Consider the following 10,292-nt stretch of genomic DNA (forward strand, 5'->3'; position numbering starts at 1 on the left):
AGTGACGATGTTAAATATGCCATAAGTTCCATGGGAGTTTTTTTTCCGAGGAGTTCATTTTCACCTTTAATGGACTAAATATTGACATTTCTTTGTGTCATATTGTGATCAATTAAAACAAAATTAGGTAAATATTGCTATTTAGCTAGTTATATTATTACTCATTGACTGTTTTATTTATTTTTCAACATCTCTATTTGGTTTGAATTTGATGTCAAAAATTATTTAATTTCACAGATTATTAGGATTTTTTTTGATAAATTTGAGATTTGATTAACAAGTAATAACTTCATGTAATATTTTATTGCAAATATTTATGTACTTAACATTTTAAGATTTAAATTAAGATTATAACAATAATAGATTTTAAAAGTGGGTTGGCTCGTGGAGGCCCGCAATCCATAATGTGACAGGATGGGCTTGCTCTTTTTCAGCCTGTCATGTTGATGGGCCAACCCGGCCTAGACCGTCAAACTCCAAGGCCCATATTGATAGCTTTATCTATAACCAAGAGAACTCATTTGTTATGATTTGATTTCTTAGGTTATAATGATACCTACCATAATCCACTAGTAGGTAATCCAATCCATTATTCAGAACAATGAGTGATGGACTATCAAGAGAAAAGAAGAATGTTGCACAAAATGAATCCAAGAAAAAGACTAGTATTGATAAGTAACCCCAAAAACCTAGTGGAATTAGTACAAGACCTTCTAACAAAATAAGAGTACAAGGTAAGTATAATACATATATACTGAATTGTCTTCAAAATACAAAACAAAGATCAGTTCAACAACTAAGGGAAAGCAGGAACAACTTTGGATGTCAAGAGCTCACTCTAAATATCCGATCCATAGCGGCTCTGCATGATGCACACGTCAACGACAAAAGCTCCTACATGCTCCCTAGAGAGAGAAATCCATAGGGGACTCGAGATATCCATATATTAACCACCACAACCGATTTACTTCTTCCAATACCAAAGAGAAATAAGAGTATAAACGAGTGCTCAGACTCAAATTGATGCTAAATATGTATAACCGTAAATTCAATGTTAGATATCAAATTCGAGACTAAAATTGTAGAATAATGTAGAAAAGATCTGGATCTTCCTCGACTAAAATGAATAAATAGTGGTAAAAGATTGGATCAATAATGGATCAAAATCAACGTTGGTCTGAGTTTCCAAAGTAATAAGTTGATTTGAGGTGGATTTAGGCACCTTAGTGTTGTTATCCGAGCTTATTAAGCCTTGTTTTGAGGACTTTTTGTGTGCTTAATGTGTTGATAATGATATAGTTGAGCATCTAAGTGTTAAATAACTTTATCATAATGTTTAAGGTATGCTTGAAACAAGTTCGGAATCAATTTGTTCATTTAGAGTTTAGACGTGAAAACTAGTTTTACTAGCTTGAGCTGTGAGTTGTTCTAGTTGATTTCGATGGATTATAGTTTGTGTAGTGAGTTCCTATAGGTAAGATTGTGTAACTATGTGCGGAATAACTTGTTTATATTGTTTAAGGTTCAATGGAAACAAGGCAAGAGACAAAACACTAAGTTTAAGATCAAAAGACAAAAAACTAGTACTCTTAGCTTAAGATTCTAGTTCATCGTCTTGAATTGTATGTCATTTTGAGCTCTAATATGTGGTGTTTGATGCTATGGGATGCTTGGTGAGTTTATAATGATGATACACAAGATGTAAGTCAAGTAAAAACATCACCACAAGGATTGGAATGGATGGACAAAAGCACAGGACAATATTTGACAAAAAGGTACAATTTGGAGTCATTGGCGTCCCACGGAGCTTAGGCACCGCATTAGGGTCCGTGCAAAGCCATTGGTGACACAACTAGAACCGAGTCCTTTTCGTAATAGGCATCCCAAGTCCAACCAGGACTGGGGATATCCTTCGTTACCCAATCCAACCTCCAAACACGTACCCTGAGTCGGATGAATTTCGAACATATAACCAGATAGCATTTTGCACAAATTCCAAACTCTAGGATAGGTCCGTAGCCATGAAACCCAAGCAAGTTCAACCATAAAATACCCAACCAATAACCATACTAAAACCAAAACAATAACCAAGTACGAGTTCATGATATAATAGGATGGAACAATAATAAATACAGTCAAATGGTATCAATAATAAAACCAATACAAATGCTAAGCCTAACACCACTGCCGAAACTACCCATACCAACCCATCGTAGTCCAACAAATCCTCTAACCGAAAGTAAAACAATATTCGGTTAGGACATGCGACCAACCATAGCCAAAACAAATGTCTATGAAATAACAAAAGTATTTAAAAATATCCATGACATGAAATAAAGCCTTCCAGAATATGGAAGCTTACCACTTCAAACCAACCGAGCTAATTCCGAATTTGATCACTAAGTAGGAAGAGTAGAATGGTCGATTCCTACATTACGTGGAGATACAACCTCTCTAAGACGAGTTATGGGTGAACGCTAGCATTCACTCAGGATAAGAATAAAATAATGCTAACCTTTAAAACCAAGTATACCAACCATATGCATTCACAACCAGACATACATATATATAACCATGCTGGGAAAAGGAACCGGGTTTAGCATGCCTTTAAAATCATTAACCTGGGTATGTCTAGATTAACTGTCCTAGAGCTACCCACGGTCTATATGGTCAAGTTTAACCCTTTGAATGAGACCTGATGCGTGTAGCCACACAACCAGAGATACCATAGGAGTAGTGGATTCTCGAGCACCCTTTGCTCTCCATAATACATATGTACAAGTGTACTTAGGGGATTCCCATGTACCCCATAAGTATCATATATGGTCGCCATGACCAATCCTCAAGTTGGCAAACATGAGTTTCCAGTGTCCTTCCATTGGACATACACCTTCACCGTTAGCTATCACACCCCGCCATTATTGCCTAATTAAAACCATTACCAAATAACCAAACCACCATTCCATTTATTATTAACCAAGGCTATAATAGTGGTATCGTCATACCGACTTTAGCTTGCAAGCAATGTCCTTAGCCATCCTTTTTAAGAAGAAGGGATTCCTATGTACCCATATATTACATTATTAAGTTGACTTGGGGGAATCCCATGCAACCCATAAGTGATCATTATTATGTTTTCTTGGGGGATTCCTTTGTACCCCACAAGGCTTTCAATTTGACCAACCATAACCACCAAAACCTTACCATTTAACCAATCCAAACCATTTAAACCATTTTAACTATTTAGGGTTCTATTAGTAAGTTATACCATGCAAAGTTCAGTAGAAGTCCAACAACTTAACCAAAAACATTCTCATAGGCATTTTATCAAACAAGTTGGGGGCATAATGTTTCCAAAGTAAAAATCATGTACCAATTAACCATTCCCATGCAACCAAATGTTCAACCAACATAATAGTATAAAAACCATAAATAAAAGACTAGGGAAAACCATAACCAACTATTGTAACCAAAACCCCCAACATATATTTGAAAACCCAAAACCATACAACATTTATTCCATAAAAACAATTCATGAAACATGCCTTTGGTTGGAACTAACAATAAGGGAGGTGTAACATGCCTTAGATTATGAAGATGACGGAGAGAAATCACCTTTGTAAGCCCCAAATTGATCCTATTTATGAAGCCCTAGCCTTCCTTAACCTAAGAGCCTTGAGAGAATTTGAGAGTGTTTTAGAGAGTTTTGAGTGGTTACAATAAGCTAAATGATGTCCCAAGGGTGTTAGAAGTCATGGGGCCATAAGAGGTTAAGAGGGGAAATGTCCATATTTCCCCCAACTTAAACTGCTTAAATTTTTTGTAGGATGGTACGACCGCCCCATACCAATTGTACCCTAGGGTACGAGTGGTACCCTTAACCCATACCCATAACAAAATCATGAGGGGTTGAATAATGTCCAATATACGAGTTGGACTATACGACTTGTACCCTTTCCTCACGACTCATGGTGAGCCACTCGTACTCAGATCCAAGTTAAGTTACTAAATTTCATATTAAGTGAAGAAAAACCCAAATTAATAACCCGTCACCAACCATATGATTCTTACCTATCTAGTCGTGCCCATTGTAGAAACTCAACCACCTAACACCACTAATCACTAGACAACATACGACTGGGTCACCTGACTTGTACCCTATCATACTACTTGTATGTTCCAACCGTACCTTGGACTGAACCCATCCAACCAACACTGGTCACTTTACAACCATGACCCACCAAATCGTACCATATCATATGACTAGTACCCCAAGTCGTATGATGTCCAGAAGCAAAAATTAGAGAAATTTTCTAAGGGTCAAAACCCAGGGTATTTCAGTTTCCCCCACTAGAATCATTCATCCCCGAATGACAGACAAGGTAGTACAAGCATGAACTACACCCCAACATAACTATTCCAACCTTTAATTAAGTTAGAAAACAAAGATGCAAAGAAATTAACCTTCCTTTAACAAAGTTAGAAAACAAAGATGTGATCAAGAACACATACCTTCCGCATAAATATTCAGAGCAGAAAACAAATGCGGATACTTGAATTTCATGTCCTCTTTCATTTCCCAAGTGGCTTCTTCCATATTGTGGTTCCACCATAGAACCTTAACTGAAACTACATCCTTGATTCATAATCGATGAACCTGTCGATCCAAGATTTCAACCGGGATCTCTTTATAAGATGATAATCTAAGATACCCTATCCTTCTAAAAAAACAACCGCTGAAGGATAACCTATACACTTTCACAACATAGAGACATAAAATACCGGATGAATAAAGCTCAAACTAGAAGTCAACTCAAAGTCATATGCAACATTACCAACCTTCCTCAAAACCACATAAGGACCAATATACCGGGGACTGAGCTTCCCCATCTTCCCAAACTACATTACTCCCTTCATGGGAGACACCTTTAGGAACACCCTATCCCCAACCTCAAACTCCAAGTCCCTATGCCTTACATCTACATAGGAATTTTGGTGATTTTAGGAAACCTTAAGCCTGTCCCAAATTACCTTTACCTCACCAAGCTCGAACTACCCAATAGGAGATATACACCTCCTACCATACAATGTCTCGAAAGAGGCCATTCTAATGCTAAAATAATAACTATTGTTGTAAGCAAACTCTACAAGAGGTAGATGCTTAACCCAATTACCACCATAATTAATCACACATGCACGAAACATATCTTCTAATGTCTAAATTGTCATTTCTTCTTGCCTATTCATCTGCTGGTGAAAAGTAGTACTCAGACTAAACTTAGTACCCAACGCTTTCTGAAACAACCATCAAAAGTGAGATGAAAAATGCATACCATGATTAGAGAAAATTGAAATAGGTACCCCATACAGCTTCACAATCTAATTAAAATACAACCTCGCATAATCCTAGCCAAAAAGTTAGTCCTTACTACAAAAAGTGAGCCGACTTTGTCATCCTATCCACGATGACCCAAACCCAATCAAATTGGTTTCGAGATCGAGGAAGATCGGTAGTGAAATCTATGTTGATCACTTCCCATTTCCATTAAGGCAATTCAATTTCCTGATAAGAGCCTCCAGGCCTCATGTGCTAAACTTTCACTTGTCGACACACCAAATATTTGGCCACAAAATCAGCTACATCCTTCTTCATACTATTCCACTAATACATCTCCTTGAGATCATGATACATTTTCGTCGCACCGAGATGGACAATATAGCCCGATTTATGTACCTTATCAAAAACCCTTTTCTCATAAATCATCAACGTTAAGAACACATAACCTTCCTTGGTACCACAAGGTACCACCACTACTGATTTCAAATATCATTACCTTTTGCCCACCTACATCACACTTGATTTCATCAAGATAGGATGTAGCATTTGATTCTCTTTGATCTCTGCACCCTGAGACGGTTGAACCACTTCCTGTATTAATACACCACTATTCTCGAAGTACAAAAGGTAAACTTCAAGATTTGTCAAATGGTGAATATCTTTCACCAACTCCCGCCTCTCCTTATCTACATAAGCTAAACTCCCTATGGATAGCCTTCTAAGAGCATCAACAACAACATTAGCCTTATATAGATGGTCATGAAGACTCAAGTCATAATCCTTGAGAAGCTCAAGCCAACTCCTCTTCTTGAGGTTAAGCTTTTTCTGAGTGAACGCATACTGCAGACTCTTATAATATGAGAAAATATCCATATGCAGGACAAATATTGCAGCCAGATTTTCAATGCAAATACCATAGCTACCAATTCCAGATCATGAGTAAGATAATTTCTCTTATGGACCTTTAACTGCCTAGAAGCATAGTTAATCATCTTACCATGCTGCATCAAAATACAACTATTTCTAACTTGAGATGCATCACAATAAATCGCAAACCCCTCATTACCTTCAGGAAAGGTCAAAACCAGAGCAGAAGTTAGATTATCCTTCAGCTTCTTGAAATTACCCTCACAAGCATCTGACCAATAGAACTTCACCTTTTTCTGAGTCAACTTAGTCAATGGGGAAGCTATCATTGAAAAACTCTCCACAAACCACCTATAGTACCCGGCCAAACCCAAAAAGGTTCAAATGTCAGTTGGAGTCATGGGTCTAGGCCACTTCTTAATTATCGCCCCTTTTATAGATCCACCGTGATCCCCTCACAAGAAATAATATGACCCTAAAAAGTGACAGTGTTAAACTAGAATTCACATTTCAAGAATTTGGCATACAACTATTGCCTCTTCAAGGTTTCCAACACCACATGGAGGTGATTGGTATGATCTACCTCACTCTTAGAGTACACCAAAATGTCATCAATAAACACAGTGATAAATAGATTCAGAAACTGATGGAATGCCCTATTCATTAAATCCACAGATGCCGTCGGGTCATTGGTCAAACCGAATAAAATAACCAAGAAATCAAAGTTCCCACACCAGGTACAAAATATTGTCTTAGGGATATCCACCTCCCTAATCTTAAAATGATGATACCCAAACCGAAGATCTATCTTTGAAAAGAATTTGGCATGTTGCAACTGATCAAACAAGTCATCTATTATAGGAAGAGGATACTAGTTCTTAACCTTCACCTTATTCAACCACCGATAGTTAATACGCATCCAAAGGGAACTATCTTTCTGAAGCATGAATAACACTAGTGCTCTCCATGGGACACACTAGGATGGATGAAACCCTTATGCAAGAAATTTGCTCCTTAAGTTCCCTCAACTCAACCAGAGAAATTCTATAAGGAGGAATAGATATTAGATGAGTTTCTGGAACCAAATCAATCCCTAACTCAGTATCCCTATCCAGAGAAGCACCAGTAAGATCATCTGGAAAGACCTTAAGAAATTCACCACCGAAACCGAATGCAAAGAAGGACTTTTCGAGTTAGAGTCTTTAACTTGGGCCAAATGATAGAGACACCTTTTAGAGATTAACCTTCAAGATCTAAGATATAATATAAACTTCCCCTTAGGAGTAAGGGAACCACCCTGCCATTCAATAACTAGTGCACCAGGGAACTTAAAGATAACCTTACTAGTCTGAGAATCTAAGGATGTGTAGTGCGAGCATAACCAATCCATCTCCAGAATGACATCAAAATCCATAATATCTAATTCAAATAAATCCACCAAAGTCTTCTTACTACCAACAGATACCACACCCTCCCCCCCGTATAGACTATTTTAGTAACCATTGAGTCACCGACCAGGGTAGAAATAGAAAAAGAATCTGAAATAACCTTGGGATCAAAACCAAAATACACAGCTACAAATAAGGTCATATAAGAAAGAGTGGACCTCGAATTAAGTAAAAAATACAGGTCATGAGAAAAGAGTTATAATGTATCAGTCATGACATTAGGCGATGCCTCAGACTCTTGTCGGGATGTTAGAGCATATAACATATCTCGTCCTGTGCCGGTACAAAAAGCAGAAACAGATGAAGAAGTAAGGCCCTAGGTGCTAGAGCAGATGGAAAGGCAACCAGAACCTTGTTCGCCCCCGAAGAAACTTTACTAATCAGATAATTTCAAAGCATATGGCCTAGCTGACCATATTTGAAACACCTGTCCCACCCCTCATTATAGAAGCCCCGATGTAATCGACCATAAAACCTATAAAGAGAACACGATGATGCCGACTATGACCCACTAGCCTGAGATTATGCACCCTGTACCTTGAAGTTATAGCCACCCTATTAACGCCTGTCTACCAAATACTTCGGGTAGGTAGTACTAGCTGTGGAGAAAGAACCGAAACTCCCCCACTTCATTTTTGGCCACTTACCACCATCTAGACCACCTTGATATTGACTACCACCCTACTCAAATAATATAAACTTCTTACCCTGCCTTTTACCTACCTCAGTTTGCTTTTTCTTTTCCTCCTTCACCTGTTGTATATAAATAATAAACCCAAAGATATCATGTCCTTGATTAGAAATGCAGTCCTGATTTCAAATATCAACTCATTATATTATCTTGAAGCGAACTTTCTCATCCTAGTCCTCATGTACGACACCATTTTTAGAGCATACCTAGACAACTGGTGAAATTTCAAGGAATACTCCTTGACCGAAATCTTCCCCTATTTTAGATTAACAAATTCCTCTATTTTTGCTCCCCTCAACTCCTGAGGAAAAAAGTGATCCAGAAAAGCATTAGTGAAAGTCTCCAACAGAGATGACTCTTCAACCTCACCCTTTGCCTGATCCCATTCCTCCTACCATTGGTATGCCACATACTTTAGCTGATAGGCAGCAAAATTCACCCCTTCAACATTCATGGCCTACATGAACATGAAGATATTTTCCATCTCATCAAGAAAACACTGAGGATGCTCCTCCACTTTAACACTAGTAAATGTTGGAAGATTCAACCTGATAAACTAGCTAATCCTTGTGTGCTCAGAATATGCAATACCAGATGCACGACACTAAGACTGAGTAGCTACCAATTGAGTAATCATAGAGATCGATTGACAAAACTCTACATTCATCACGTCTGCCCGCGGAGCCTAAAGAGGAATAGAAAGAACTAGTGGAATTCCTAAGAAATTAGAGATTGTACCCCTAGACTGAGTATGGATCTCATGAGTAGAGCGTGTCCTATCAGTATTGTCCTTAGTTGGGATAAGGAGTTTCCGTTCGTATGAAATCCTCAAGGCATGATCTGAAAGGTGAACAAACAGGAATAAAGAAGATTCCAGGACATAGACTCAAAGCTTGAAAATAGAACACATAGAGAAACATTCCTAAAAGCCTTGTAGCCTTTCTTATGAGTATGACGCGCTACACACCCTTAAAAAGACTCAACTCAACACAACTTTGTTGACTCTTTATTGACCATGAATCTAAAGCTCTGATACCAACTTGACATAACCCAAACCAGGGCCTTGTCATAATGGGCATCCCAAGTCCAACCAGGACTGGGGACCATCGTGTTACCCAACCCAACCTCCAAACACGTACCCTAATTCAGGATGAATTTCAAACATATAACAAGATAGAACTTTGCACAATTTCAGACTCTAGGATAGGTCTATAGTCCTGACCAATCCAAGCAAGTCCAACCATCCAATACCTAACCAATTACCATACCAAAACCAAAAACAATAACCAAGTACACATCCATAACATAATAGGATGGAACAATTATAAATATAATTAAATGGTATCAGCTATAATACCAATACTAATACCAAGGCTGACACCACTGTCGACACCACCCATACCAACCCATAGTAGTCCCATAAAGTCTCTAATTGAAAGTAAAGTAATATTTGGATACCTACAACCATAGCCAAAACCAATGTCTATGAAATAAAAAAAGTATGTAAAAACATCCATGACATGAAGTCTTTTAGAATATGAAATCTCACTACATCAATCCAATCGAGTTGATCCCGAATCTGATCACTAAGTAGGAGGAGTATGATCGATTCCTGCATAGCTAGGGATACAGCCACCTGAAGATGGGTTAGTGGGTGAATGCTAGCATGCACTCAAGATAATGATAAAATAATGCCAACCTTTAAAACCAAGTAAACTAACCATATGCATTCACACCCATACATACATATATAACCATGCTAGGAAAGGGAACCAGGTTTAACATGCCTTTAAAACCATTAACCTGGGTATGTGTAGCTTAACAATCCTAGAACCACTCGCGGGCTATATAAGTCCAGTGTAAACCCCTGACGGGCCCTGATGCATGCAGCCCCATGAACCAAAGATACCATAGGAGTATGGGATTCCTGATCACCCTTCATTCTCCG

Source organism: Capsicum annuum, chromosome 5 (genome assembly GCF_002878395.1).
Source record: "Capsicum annuum cultivar UCD-10X-F1 chromosome 5, UCD10Xv1.1, whole genome shotgun sequence".
NCBI classification, from domain to species: Eukaryota; Viridiplantae; Streptophyta; class Magnoliopsida; order Solanales; family Solanaceae; genus Capsicum; species Capsicum annuum.